Source organism: Salvia hispanica, chromosome 1 (assembly GCF_029641045.1).
Source record: "Salvia hispanica isolate PSC_SH4W2 chromosome 1, Shi_PSC_v1, whole genome shotgun sequence".
NCBI classification, from domain to species: Eukaryota; Viridiplantae; Streptophyta; class Magnoliopsida; order Lamiales; family Lamiaceae; genus Salvia; species Salvia hispanica.
Genome location: NC_142692.1, coordinates 8,478,624 through 8,494,189, shown reverse-complemented (window position 1 = coordinate 8,494,189; position 15,566 = coordinate 8,478,624).

Genomic DNA, 15,566 nt, shown 5'->3' with positions numbered 1-15,566 from the left:
TAAGTATCTCATTATTATCTTTGCAGCTCTCCAATATTCAACACAAGGGTTACTTTGGTAACGGCCTAGCATTCCAACTGCAAAGTTGATGTCTGGTCTAGTACAGACTTGAGCATACATCAAACTTCTCACGTTAGAGGCATAAGGAATATTATTCATCTCTTTACGTTCCAATTCAGTTTTTTGGATATTGATCCAAACTGAATTTGCCACATTTATGAATTGGAACAACACTTGGAGAACATGCACTCATGTCATATCTCTCTAAAAGATTCGATCTATGTAGCTTTTATGAGACAATCCAAAAGTCCACATGATTGATCACAAGATATTTCTATCCTATGACGTAGGATGTCTCACACATATCTTTTATGTTGAAACTTTTAGAGAGGTAATTTTAGTGTCATGTAGTAATCCAATGTCACTACTAGCAAGCAATATATTATCAACATACAGAACCAAAAATATGAACTTGCTCCCACTAACCTTGAGGTATATGCACCGATAAATGGTGTTTTCTTTAAAACCAAAATCAGTAATAGTGTCATGGAATATAAAATACCATTGTCGAGAAGCCTATTTCAGTCCATAAATTGATGTCTTAAGTTTGCAGACTAAATTTTCATTCCATTTCTTAATGAAGTCTTCAGGTTGTTTCATGTAGACTTCTTCTTACAAATCATCAATTAGAAAAGCTATTTTCACATCCATTTGATACAGCTCCAAGTCAATATGGCTACAAGTACCAAAATGATTCTAAGTGAGTCCTTCTTTGATACATTAGAGAAAGTCTCTTTATAATCAACGCTATCTTTCTGAGTATAACCTTTGGAAATAAGTCTGGCTTTAAATCGTTTGACTAAACCATCTATGTCGAATTTGGTCTTGATGACCCATTTACACCTAATATACTTTTGTCTATTAGGTAATTCGACAAGGTCCCAGAATTTATTATAATCCATAGATTTTAACTCTTCTATCATGCATTAATCCATTTATTAGAATTATTACACTTAATGACTAGTGAATATAAAACTGGATCATTACGTATTCATATATCACATTCGGATTCTTGGAGATATGCCACATAGTCATCAGAAATGGCCACCTTCGTTCTCATTAAGAAAGCATTAATGGCACATCTGGAGATGCTTCTTCCATACCTATGTTCAATGACTTTGGCATCATCATTAAGTGGTTGGTCATTCAAATATTGTTAGGCTGTTCAACAATATTTGACACACTTAATTCTTGAGGAAATGAGGGAAGAAGGTTATACCCTTATTTCATTAATGACCGTATTACAAGTGTTAGAACTCCCACTGATCTCACCATTCTCAAAGAATCATATATTTCCAGTTTCCATAATTCTCATGCTATCATTAGGACAATAAAATCGATAACCTTTGGATTTTTGCAGTAACCCACAAAATAACCACTAACTGTCTGTCCAAAATCCATTTTTCGTTTCTTGCAAAGAGTATACTCTAGTTTTCGCTGGACAGCCCCAAACATGAAGGTGCTGGAAACTGGGTTTTCTATCTGTCCAAAGTTCATAAGAAAGTCTTTGGTACAACCTTACTAAAAACTTAGTTTAATACATAAATAGCGGTTCTAAGAGCATAAATTCACAACGTTATGGGTAAGGTAGAATTATCATACTTCTAACCATTTCCATGAGAGTTCGGTTTCGTCTCTCAGCAACATCATTCTGCTGAGACGTACTTGGCATAGTGTATTAAGAACAAATGTCATGCTTTTCTAAGTATTTGGCAAAAGGTCCATGTAATTGACTTATTTTAGTGGTACGACCATAACAATCACCACCTCTATCAGATCGAATAATTTTCACATTTCTATTTAATTGCCTTTCAACCTCAGTCATAAAATGTTCAACTGTGCCTGAGATTTTTCTTGCAATAAATAAATCCATAATGCGAAAAAATCGTCAATAAAGGTGATAAAACGTTTTTATCCACTAGAAGTCGAGACATCAAAAGGTCCGCAAATATCTGTATGTATAATTTTAAGGAGCTCATTGCTTCTTGTGGAATTTTTAGTACTGTGTTTGGTTTGTTTACATTTAATACAATCCACACAAACGGTAATGCTTGTAAAGTCTAAATTCGAAGGAATATTATCCTTTATAAGCCTCTTAATTCTTTCACTAGAAATATGATCCAGTTCCTTTATGCCATAAGAATGATAAATTCGAATGAATATTATCCTTTTGACGCTCCTTCGGTTGCAATATGAGCATGAGATGCACCCATTCCATACTTCTTCATCTTATGCTCATCCTAGACCAATACGTTTCCCAATTCTTTAAGAGTCCACTAATCTTTTATAGTGAATCAATTTGGAATGGTCTGAGGATATAAGGAAGTTAGAATGAATTGAACAATGAAATCCTTATCCACCTATAATCCTAACTTTTCCAGCTTAGAAGAGATGTTATTTATTTCCATCAGATGCTCGTACATAGTCCGAGAACCATCATATTGCATGCTCATGAGATCCTTCATAAGTTTTCCTGCAATAGACTTATATGCAGTTGTGAAGCGATCCTCAACATTATGCAAATATTCTTTTGCAATATCAGTCGTTGAGAGACTTTATCTACAACGAATATTCTAATGAACTGTAAACTTAGTCCTGTTAGATTTTTCCCAAGCATTATGGGCAATCAACCAACTACTTTGATCAAAGATAATTGGATTATCATTCAACAGTGTTAGGTTCCAAGTCCATTATTCCAAGAGTGAACTTAAGTTTTTCTTTCCATTCAAAGAAGTTAGTTCCATTAAGTTGGGGAACGTTTGAAGTAAACATACTAGTAGCAAAAAATATATGTTTTTACATTATAGGAGCAATTAAGAAATGAATGCTCACATATAAAAGCTTTGAATAATAACACGAACATTAATTTGAAAACCCATATCATGAGGCAATTATGAAAACTCCTTTGGGTAGTCTTCATACAATAATAAAAATCATGCTTTTAATATCCATATCTCAGTTCAATAATTGAGTAATAATAAATTGGCGTTACCTTTGGGTAATCGACACCAATTTAAATTATTAACTCCATTAGTGTTTATTATGTCGCAAAGATTATTTCCTTTGGGAATCTAGACCTTACAACAAACAAACTATTTAGATGATGAATAGCCACAACAAGCATGATGATTAATTGCATACATAGATTTTCATATTAACTTGATTATAAACTCTTCTCATTTTACCTCACTTTAGTGATTGCAAAATAAACATAATATAATCAAGAATGTATAACGATTAATTGCTTAAGCAGATTTTCACTTAATTTGATTATAAACTATTATTTTACCTCACTTTGGTGATTGCAAAATAAACATAATATAATCAAGAATGTATAGCGATTAATTTCTTAAGCAGATTTTCACTTAATTTGATTATAAACTATTATTTTACCTCACTTTGATGATTGTAAAATAAACATAATATAATCAAAAAGACATATATTAAAACATAAAGTGAATCATGTAATCCTTCATTCCATATGATATATGCATAAATATGGAAACTACATAATTTTTCGAAACAAGTCTCGAAACAAATCTCAATAAAACATAAATTGAATCATGTAATCCTTCATTCCATATGATATGCATAAATATGGAAACTACATAATTTTTTCGAAACAAGTCTTGAAACAAATCTCAATAAAACATAAATTAATTTCGTTTATACAAATACAATAATAACATAATTAAATATTCCATATTCATACACAATACTTTATTCCTCATAGCCGGCGGCCATATTGAGGTACCCAAAAAGAAAGCAACTTTACGTCATACATGATTCAAGATCAATTGCCAAACCGATTTTCAAAACATCCAAATACACTAAAGCATATTATATGAAGCGGCAGCAGTCAACTAGCTAGTTCCTTTTTCCTTTTATAACAACCAATTCAGAACAACTTAAAAAGGTATGTATACACTACTGTTTACATATATATCATTACATATGCAATAAATTAAAACTTTATCTGAAGTCATTTCATAATCACATAATATTGAATCAAATATTGAAAATTATGGTTTCAATAATACGAAAATACATGAGTTCTCAACCATGGCTCTGATACCACATGTTGGACATAATTTATCATCATATATTCAAGAAGACATAATTGAATATAAGTAAAGTAAGATCTTCGAACATCATGTATTTCACGTAAAACCATAAACATAATAGGATCGAAACATACCTTGGCGATCCATAGCGGAAGCGAATGAGGAAGGAGGAGACGATTTCCTTGAACTCCTTTTTTGGCGTAGTAGCGCAGCTCCAACTCCAAGGATTTGTTTCTCTCTCTTTCCCTCGTTTATGTGTTCTCTTTATGTGTGTGTTTTGATGGGATCATCACACTTGTATTTATAGGCAGAGAGAGGACAAACCCTAAGTATCAAACCCTAAAAGCCCTTTCCATCAAAGAGGCCCAAAATAATGGATCACAATCAATTCTAATCAAATCTTAATAATATATACGCATGATTCTTTACTTGATGGCCAAGGGAATGAATATTCATTCCATAAAAAGATTATATAATCAATCTTTTCCATTCATTGGCAATCAATTGACATATATATATATATATATATATATAGGGGTGCGTTAGGCTCCTTTGCACCCTAAGTGTCCTATTTCCTTCTTAATCTCAGCCCTTGGATCCTTGAATTGGATGGTTGTGATCAATGCATTATTAGTCTATAATGTTGCATTATTAGCCGTTGTGCATTATTAGAATGAAAATGTGCATTATTAGTCTATAATGTTGCATTATTAGCCATTGTGCATTATTAGAATGAAAATGTGCATTATTAAATGACATGTGGCATTAATCTAACCGTCAGATGACAAAATCGTGGGGCTAGGATTAAGAAGGAAAAAGGACAAAAGATATGAAAAGGTTTGTGTTAAAATGACAACCCCTCTTAAAATGACAACGTGACAACGCTTATACAACAATATTATAAACGCTACACAACAATATTGAATACGGTAGACAGCAATCTATAGATTGCTGTATAGTGTGTCAGATATTGCTGTTCAAGAAAAATTGCTGTTTAAAGAACAGTAGATTGCTGCCCGTCTTTTTTGGGGGTTTTTTTTTTTGCCACGTGGCAGCTTATTATTCATCCACGTGTACAAATGATTGGCTAGAAATGGTGGTGTGATGTTATTTTAAGGGGTGGTGGCACCCTAACATGCCCCTATATAGGGTCTTGTTAGGTTGAGATTATTTAGCTAAATTGAGAAATGAGATGCAATATGGGCCACTAATCCACAAGATTAACAAAATGTCAACAAATACCACATTATGTCAACAAGGGGGGTATAATTGTCTTTTCATTAAATTGTGTTTGAAATTATTTTCTAAAATCCTCTCTAAAACTCTAGCTTCAACATTCAAATCTTCAAATCTTCAACATTCATATCTTCAAATCTTCAACATTCATATCTTCAAATCTTCAACATTCAAATCTTCAAATCTTCAAATCTTCAACATTCACATCTTCAAATCTTCAACATTCAAATCTTCAAATCTTCAAATCTTCAACATTCATATCTTCAAATCTTCATCATTCAAATGTTCAAATCTTCGAATCTTCAAATCTCTTCAACATTCAAATCTTCAAATCTTCAACATTCAAATCTTCAAATATTCAACATTCAATAAAATAACACTTATAATTCACATATAAATACCGAGAATATCGAATGTCAACAACTCGTATTAAAATGTCAACAACTAACAAATAACACTTACAATTCACATATCAATACCGGGAATATCGAATGTCAACAACACGTATTAAAATGTCAACAACTAAAAAATAACACTTACAATTCACATATCAATACCGAGAATATCAAATGTCAACAACTCGTATTAAAATGTCAACAACTAACAAATAACACTTACAATTTACATATCAATATCGAGAATATCGAATGTCAACAACTCGTATTAAAATGTCAACAACTAAAAAATAACACTTCCAATTCACATATCAATACCGAGAATATCGAATGTCAACAACTCGTATTAAAATGTCAACAACTAACAAATAACACTTACAATTCACATATCAATATCGAGAATATCGAATGTTAACAACTCGTATTAAAATGTCAACAACTAAAAAATAACACTTACAATTCACATATCAATATCGAGAATATCGAATGTCAACAACTCGTATTAAAATGTCAACAACTAATAAATAACACTTACAACTCACATATCAATATCGAGAATATCGAATGTCAACAATTCGTATTAAAATTTTAACAACTAACAAATAACACTTCAAACTGAAAATGACCTTAAAATAGGGGTACTGCAGTTCAGAACTATATGCCCAATTCTTAAAATTATAATTGACTTGACTTGTAAATGATGTATTCTACCAATTTTAATATCTAAAAGAAAGAATTCTGAAGTTGGTCAATAATTGTATGGTATGGTCATTTTTCTTTAAGAAAAAACACCTATATTTTTCGTACCTTTACATGTAGATGACATATACTCAAATAAAAATCATCTTAATTTATTGTAAAGTGGAATTGTACAAATTCGTGCTACTGATTAAAGAAATTAATAATATACTCAGCAAAAAATAATAATAAGGGAATTAATGTGTATGGTTGAGGGTAGTTCTCAAGCAATAAATGTAGAGAGACGAGCAACTGAATCAAATTTGAATTAATGGAATATTTAAGAGTGAACTACAAAAATGGTCCCTGGACTATGGGTTTATCTCGCCCATAGTCCCTGAACTTTAAAAATATCGCCAGTAGTCCCTGGACTAAGGGTTTATCTCGAAATTGGTTCTTTTGGCTTTTTTTGGTACGAAAATGCCCTTTTGGGGGGTTTTGAGGGTTTTGGGCAATTTGGTCTTTTTACACTTTTAACATTTTAAATTTGATATTATTTCAGTTATGTACTAACTTTGATATTATTTCAAATTTATCATCCTTTTTCCCTTTTGTCATCCTTCACTTTGTTTCTTTATTTCAATATTAGATTTAATTTTACAAAATTTTAAATTTTAATTTTTAAATATCAATAAAAAATTTTAATTATAAAAATTATTAAATAGCAAAAATTAATAGTTATAATCAATATTTGATAGTGTATAGTACTATGTAATCAATAAGGTATGACAACGTCTTAGTTTTAATCAATATTTAATAGTAGCTTTAATCACAAATAGATTATATAACACAATTTATTCTGAAATAAATATGCATCTAATGTAAGACTAATATAATTTTCGTTTATTAATTTGAAAACAATCAAAATTTACTAGAAAATTTCAACAAAAATACTCCTATATAAAATTTTAAGTAGGATCAAATTTTTAGTCAACTTCATAATATTTAATCACAAGAAATTATAACAACCGAACGGAGGCTAAATAGAATAACTCTTATTTTTCCATCATGATTAATATTATTTTTCTGTACTTCTTCAATTCAATTGAATATTATATTAAATAACAAAAATTAATAGTTTTAATCAATATTTATAGTGTCCATGAATTAATAGTTTTCATTAAAATTTTTTATTGATATTTAAAAATCTAAATATTAAATTTAATTTTATAAAATTAAATCTAATATTGAAATTAAAAAAAAAACAAATTCAGTGAAGGATAACAAAATGGAAGAAGAATGATAATTTTGAAATAATATCAAAGTTAGTACATAACTAAAATAATATCAGATTTAAAATGTTAAAAGTGTAAAAAGACCAAATTGCCCAAACCCCCTAAAATAATATCAAAGGGTATTTTCGTACCAAAAAAAGCCAAAAGGACCAATTTCGAGATAAACCCTTAGTCCAGGGACTACTGGCGATATTTTTAAAGTCCAGGGACTATAGGCGAGATAAACCCATAGTCCAGAGACCATTTTTGTAGTTCACTCAATATTTAAACATAACAAGAATACTGTGAAATTTTTCGCAATTGAAGTTTGAATTTCAATATCGGCGTCGTTTCTGCTGCCTACGAACAGAGTCGGATCTACATTCCTCCTCCGCAGATCCGACATCGAGAAGCTGAAATCCGCCACCAAATCGTCGGCGTTGTCGTTTATCGCCGCCGCGGCGTATGTCTGGAGCTGTATGGTGAAATCGAGCGACAAATCCGACGAAAATGCGGCGGAGCTTTTCATCATACCTGCTGACGCCAGGGGGAGGAAGGATCCGGCGATACCGGAGAATTACTTCGGAAATTGCATCGTCAGCTCGGTGGCGCGGGTGGAGCGTGGGAAGCTGGCGGCGGAGGACGGATTCGCGGCGGCGGCTGAGGCAATTGGCGCGGAGATCGAGGGGAAATTGAAAAACAGAGATGAGATTTTGAGAGGAGCGGAGAATTGGATGTCGGATATCTTCAAATGCTTCGGGAAGAGCGTGCTCGGAGTTTCTGGATCGCCGAGATTCGTTCTGTTGAAGGCGGATTTTGGATGGGGAAAGGCGAGGAAATTGGAGGTGCTGTCGATTGATGGAGAGAATTTCAATGTCGCTGTGTAGCTCGAGCGATTTCAATGGCGGATTTGAGGTGGATTAAGAGAGAGAATGAAGAGAGGTGAGAAATCACGGGAGACTGTTTCAATTGTGGCTGTTTTCATTTGTTTTCACTGAATTTACTATTATACCCTTTCATAATAAATTAATCTAAAAATGTATAACATGATTATTTGATTAATTGATATGTGACAATAATTAATTGATAGTCAATTAATTAGGGTAAAATGTATCTTATACCAAATATATGTATTATACTAAAAATCCAATTCTATTTAGGATTCTATCACATGTCACATATGTGAGACATAAAACTTACAGTATCACTCACACAAAACGATAGGCAATATTCAAATCCCCCTTGGGCAATAGGAATGTCGCAGTATTCTGACGAGAGTCACGCCAACCATCGAAAAGTCTGCTCACATCAATGTTCACCTCACCAATACAAGTGTGTCCCACACTTCTCTTATAGAGTTATAGTAGAGACGCACCACCAGATTCCCTCCCGTTACATCTGCTACAGGGTAATGCACGGTGAAGTTCCACGTCGGGTCCGGCCCTCCTGCCTCGTACGTGTCGGTTTTCGTGACCTTGCCGCCATCTAGTTTGACCTCTGCGTACACTCTAAACTGGTGGCCGATCCGACGTTTACACTGGAGGTTGTCGACCGAGATGAGGGTTAGATCGAAGCTCGTTGCATCTCCGAATGGTGTTGTTGGTATGGAGCGGTTATGTTTTGGAGCGGAGTAGTAGTGGTTTGTCATTGTTTTGTTTTAGAGGAACTGGTTTTTGAGAATTAAGCTTTTATTGTTGTACATAACATATATATAGTAGTACCTCACAACTGAAATGGACTCCATTTGACTTGTACTTTGTTGTTGACTAAATCAAATTATTGGCCCAATGATTATTTAATTAACAACTTGGATGTGCCCACTTGAAGGAGGAAGTGAAGGAAATACTTAAGTTATTAGGGCTTTCACAAGTTGAGATGTAATTAGGTGTTAAATTATTTATGGGAATTTGACACCTTGTGAGATTAAAAATAAGGCACATACAATGACACAAAAGACTACAAAAACCAACTGGGCATTTGATAATGGCTTGGTTGGAGCCGTCGGAATTGATGAAGAAAGATTCGCATGCAAATTGGAGTACTACTGATCTTTCTCCGTAACTTCTCCCTCCCTAATAATCATACACAGAATTGTAGCAAATTAAGTTTGATCACTACAAAAAAAAAAAAAAAAAAGTCGAATTATCAAAGGTAGGCAATCCCTCGGAAATTACCGACATAGAATAGTCTTACCGACGCAATTTTCGATGAAGTGCTCTTAGTCCGCAACTAAACTTTTTTCACCGACACATTAATTACCGACGGAATAATAGGAATTTCCGCCCGTCAGTAAAATTGTTGATTCTTATAGTGGATAAGTCGATAATTAATCTTCAAATATGTGTAAATAGGACCTAGCTGGCTTGCTATGTGTTCTTTTTCTATATATTAAAGGGAAAATTGCTAGAAACAACAATAATTCAGGTTAAATTCTTGTAGGCACCATAATTTTAAAAATTAGTCGAAAACATTATGAAATTTAGATTCGTTTGTATTTATCATACGACAAAAAAAGATGATTGTCCGCGTGTAATGTATTTGTCGCCAACTAATGATGTTTTCCTTATGAATGATATCAATGTATGATTTTTCGACTACCTTATCGAGAATATTTTAGACTTAAATCAAATTACAAAATGCCAAATGGGGAGCCACCACACAGAGGAAGATGGAAGAGAAGAATAAATCGCCAAAGACTTATATAAGTTGACTATTTGACTGTAGAGAAAACTAAGTCCCTTCCAAATTCCAATTAATGCTGCGCGTGCAAATGAAGTTTCCTGAAAATTTGTGTATCACCAACCATTTCTAGTAACCGAAGCATCCTCGTTAACTATGCTAGATCAATGAAGAAACAACAACTAACAAATACACCTTAATTCCAACACAAACCATACAAAACAAAAGCAACATATATAGATGGAGTAAGTGGCAAAGCCAGATTTTAATATTGAACGCTCAATTAATTTTAATATTTATGATATACGCCAATTAATTTTGGATGGTCCAATTATCTGTGAAGGCCGATTAAGTATAAATAAACTCAATAAATGAAGTATGTCTTGAAGAATCTGTATAGGATTATATTTTCTAATTAGGATAGGCATATGTTTCCTAGGCCCAGTTTATCATATGTGTACCTATTTATATTGAAGCAGGGCACATTATTATGTGATCTGAGATCCAATCTGTAGCCATAATCCGAAAACACTCTGAATGATATATGTTATCCGTTTCTGCCCGTGGACATAGCCAACAACATTGGTGAACCACGTAAATCTGTGTCTTCTTTACGTTTCTGTTTGTCTCGATTACACAATTGCTACTATTCTGTCATAACAAAAATCTTATCCATCCTTATTAAATATTCATCTCTAATTCCATTTATAGTTATTTAAACTGTGATATACTTTAATTGTCCCATTAAAAATGAAACGTTTTCTGAAATAGAAACAACACCATCTCTACTTTTTCTCATTTCTTACTTTACTTTCTCTTCATTAATTTCACAATACAATATTGCATAAAGTCTGGTGTTGAAAACCAAACATTTCATATTTGATGGGATAGAGATAATATTTAAAATTAAATTCATTAAAATTTAAATTATAGTTTAGAAATTGAATAAGTTGGGAATTGGGATTGTATGGCTTGACGCACTTGAATAGTTGTGGTCTCATGCGCAATTAGCTACTTAATTATTTTCTGTTTCATTTTAAAAACTCTAGTACTCTTCCATCTCTCCGGTCCAAAAATAGGAATTACAGTTGGTATGAGCACGTTTTAAGAAATGCAAAGATAATGAATTGAAAAAGTTAGTGGGACATGAGACTCACTTTCGTATATTAATTTTATAATAAAAATATAAGTGAAGTAATTTAATGAAATATGTGACCTACTTACCGTTTATGGTAAAAGTAAAATGTGATTCATGCTAAGAGACTGAGAGGAGTAATAAAATGGGCCACACAACTAAAAGTCTAAAACTGAGTAATAGAACTGTCTCTCTCTTCATAGCTTGAAATTTATCAACTTGGATTTTTACACTTGGATACCAAACTAAATAATGGAAAACCTTAACCAAAATACAAGATAAAATTAGAGTAGAGGCTCGCTAGCAACTTGTGGACTGGTCATCATTTTACCTTTTTAATTTCCAGCTTGTGCAACATCAAAACGATAGGTAACATTCAATTTCCCCTTCGGCAAATCGTATGAGATCCCAGTATACTGACTAGGGTCACGACAATCAGCGAAAAGACTACTCAAATCTAGGGTTGCCTGACCAATAAAACCGTCCGGAAGATAAGATCTCTCATAGTAGAGACTCACCACCAGATCCCCTATCGTGTTATTTGTTAAAGGGTAATGCACGGTGAAGTTCAACGTCGAATTCAGCCCTTCCGCCAGGTACCTACTGGTTTCCGTGATGTCGCCGCTGTCTAGTCGGACCTTCGCGTACACTCTGATATTCGGGCTGAACCACCGTTGGGACAGGTTGTTGACCGAGACGAGGGTTAGATCGAAGCTCGTTGCATTCCTGAACCCTCTGGCTGGTGGGTGACCGAAAAATTTAGGCTCGCTGGAGCTTCCCATTTCAACCTTTTATTTTAGTTTGGATGATGAAGCTTTTTTTGTTCCACATATATAGTGGTGATGATTACCTCGCAAATATTAGTACTTGGTTAAGGTTTACTTTTCTATGGTTGTTGAATGATTACGCCATGTACCCCACTTCATGAATTGGTCCACACGTGTTTTCCTATCTCCATTCGTTATATTTCTTTTTTTTTGGCCGGATAGAACCAGCGCTTAGTAAGCTGCGGTCTAAGGACCTTTCTAGTACTCGTCAAGGGGCTAAACTTCTTTCTCCCTAATAAAGTGGAACCCATAATCCACTAATAACAAGCACTAATTCTCGTGCCATCTCAAATGACTTTATTTTTATGGGACAGAGGGAGTATAAGGGTGTCCACAGTAGTTAGGGCCATGACCAAGTCCAAGCCACAAAAACTTGACCAAGGCCACAAAAAAACTTGGCCACCCTAATAGTGGACAAGCCCAAGCCACAAATTACTTATTTTTTTCATTTTTTGTACATTTTAATTTAACTAGAATAAAAATTATCGGACTATAATAATTATAAAAAAAATGCAAAATTTAATAAAAAAAAAATTAAAACTAAATTTTCGTTGTATTATAGAAAGGGGAAAATTATACAACGAAAATTATCGACATCACACAAACAACAACACCGCCGCCGCCGCTTCCTCGTCTGCTTCACGTTACACCTCTTCAACCAGTTCATCGAACTCCCTATTGATCATTTGTTGATACTCATCATCGTCGGTATTCATTTGTTGGGTGGAGCCGTGGCTCGCGCCCAAGAGCCTCGGCCAAGGCGTCTCCGTGTCACCAACCAATGATGTTTTCTTTATGATTTCCTGACTATCTTATTAGATAAAATTTCATACTCTCTCGCTGTGTGTTCTATGTTCCCAAAATTGAAAACTCTTCATTTTAGAAAATGGACTCTGCAATCAATTAATACTATACTACTTTTTCTATTCATCTATCTTATTTTATCCATTTTTTTCTCATTTCTCTTACTTGTCAATTTTTTATTAAAACTTGTGTCGTTTCCACAGTTCCAATTTTTTGGAAATGGAGAGAGTACTTCGTAATTTTTCAATTTACCCGTAATTAAATTACAAAGTTCCCATCGAGGTGCCTACAAATCAGCATGGGTCCGTCGGTAGATTTCCTTGGCAATTACCAATTTTATTTTTATTTTTATTTTTATTTATTTATTTATTATTTTACAAAATTCCAATAGGGGAGCAAGTTGCCTCCAAGTAACGAAGATGGAAGAGAAGAATAAATCGCCTTAGACTTGCATAAGTTGACTATTTGACTCTAGAGAAATGCTAAGTCCCTTCCAAATTCCAATTAATTTCATGGAAATTTGTTATCCCCGACCATTTCTGATTATTAAACGAAGCTTCATCGTTAGCTCTGCTAGATCCATAAAGAAACAAGAGCAGCATCTACAACACCTTAACTCTAACAAAAATCACACAAAATAAAAGCAACATATATAGATAGAGTCTGTGGAGAAGCCGAAATTTTTATGACATACGCCAATTAACTAAAGTACTGATCTGAAGGCCGAGTCGTAAGTATAAATAAACTCATTAAAAGAACTGAAAATCTTATTCATCCATATTATACTAATATTCATATCTAATTCCATTTTTAGTTATTTAAATTGTGATATATTTTACATTAAATTCATTAAAATTTAAATTAAGGTTTTAGAAAGTGAAAAGTTGGGAATTGGGATTGTATGCTTGACGCCCTTTAATAATTGTAGTCTCATGAGCTATATATTAGCTGCTCACGTTTTTAAATATTTATCGACGATGTCATGTGCTATTTGACACAATACAACTTTATCACCAAATTATTGTTAGTATTACTTTCTGTTTTATATTAAAAACTATACTTATTACTACTTCTCAAGACAAATTAATAGTAATAAATTGGGCCACACAACAAAGATTCTAAAACTCGAAATAGTACTCTGTCTCTCTTCATAGCTTGAAATTTGTCAAACTTGGATTTTTACACTTGGATACCAATCTAAATAATGAACGATCGAGTGAACCTTAACCAAAATAAAAGATAAAATTAGAGTAGAGCCTCTGTAGCAACTTGTGGATTGATCATAATTTTACTTTTTAATTTCAAGCTAGTTTAAAACTATACTCAATCTTCAAATTCCCCTTCCGCAATTTGATGGTCTCTGTATTCTGATGAGAGCACCAACGACGGAAAAGTCTAGTCATATCTATGGTCTCCTCACCAATAGAATCGTCCCGAAAAGTTCTCTTATAGTAGAGACGCACCACCAGATCCCCTCTCGTGTCTTTTGTTATAGGGTATTGCACGGTGTAATTCAACGTCGATTTCGACCGGTCCGCCAGGTACCTACCGGTTTCCTTGATGGCCCCGCCGTCTAGTTTGACCTCCGAGAACACTCTGATATTCTGGCTGAACCACCGCTCGCACTGGAGGTTGTCAACCGAGACGAGGGTTAGATCGAAGCTCGTTGCATCCCCGAACTTTGTGGCTGGTGCGTGACTGCAAAATTTATGCCCAGTGTAGCTTTGCTCATTGCAGCTTTCCATTTCAACCTTTTATTTTATTTTGGATGATGAAGATTCTTGTTCAACATATATAGAGGTGATGATTCCCTCACAAATACTACTTGGTTTACTTTTCTATGGTTGTTGATTGATTACGCCATGCACCCTACTTCATGAATTGGTCCACGCGTGTTTTTGTTTATAACCATTCATTATACTATACTCCACCCGCCCTTTCTATTTTGATTCATCCCATAAAAGTATCTCCTTCTATTTTTGGTAACTTATGTTCTTAAATTGCGTATATTATACATTTTAGTATTTTGATGTATTTATTGATAAATGATGGAAAAAGATAGAAAAAAGGTGCAAAAAGGCCAAGGTGCAGCAGCCTCTGTTCGAGCCCATTTTGTCAAGAGTTTGAAATCCAATCAGTGCCTACTACATACCATTCTCTCTGTCTATGAAAGAGCTTCGCGTGGGTACCTTGAACATCTAAATCGGAGTTCTGTGGAGAAAGTTATGGTCATTTTATGAATGTCGTGCAATGCAAGCTGGCGAAAATTAAGGAAAGAAACAAATTGTTGCCAAATCTTTCCTAATAATGAAGAGCTCGAATTTACCATCTTTCCAATTACTTGGAGGATACTTTTTACCAATTCTAAATCTTTTTCAAGCCTATATATACCCTATAACCTATTTCATACTCCC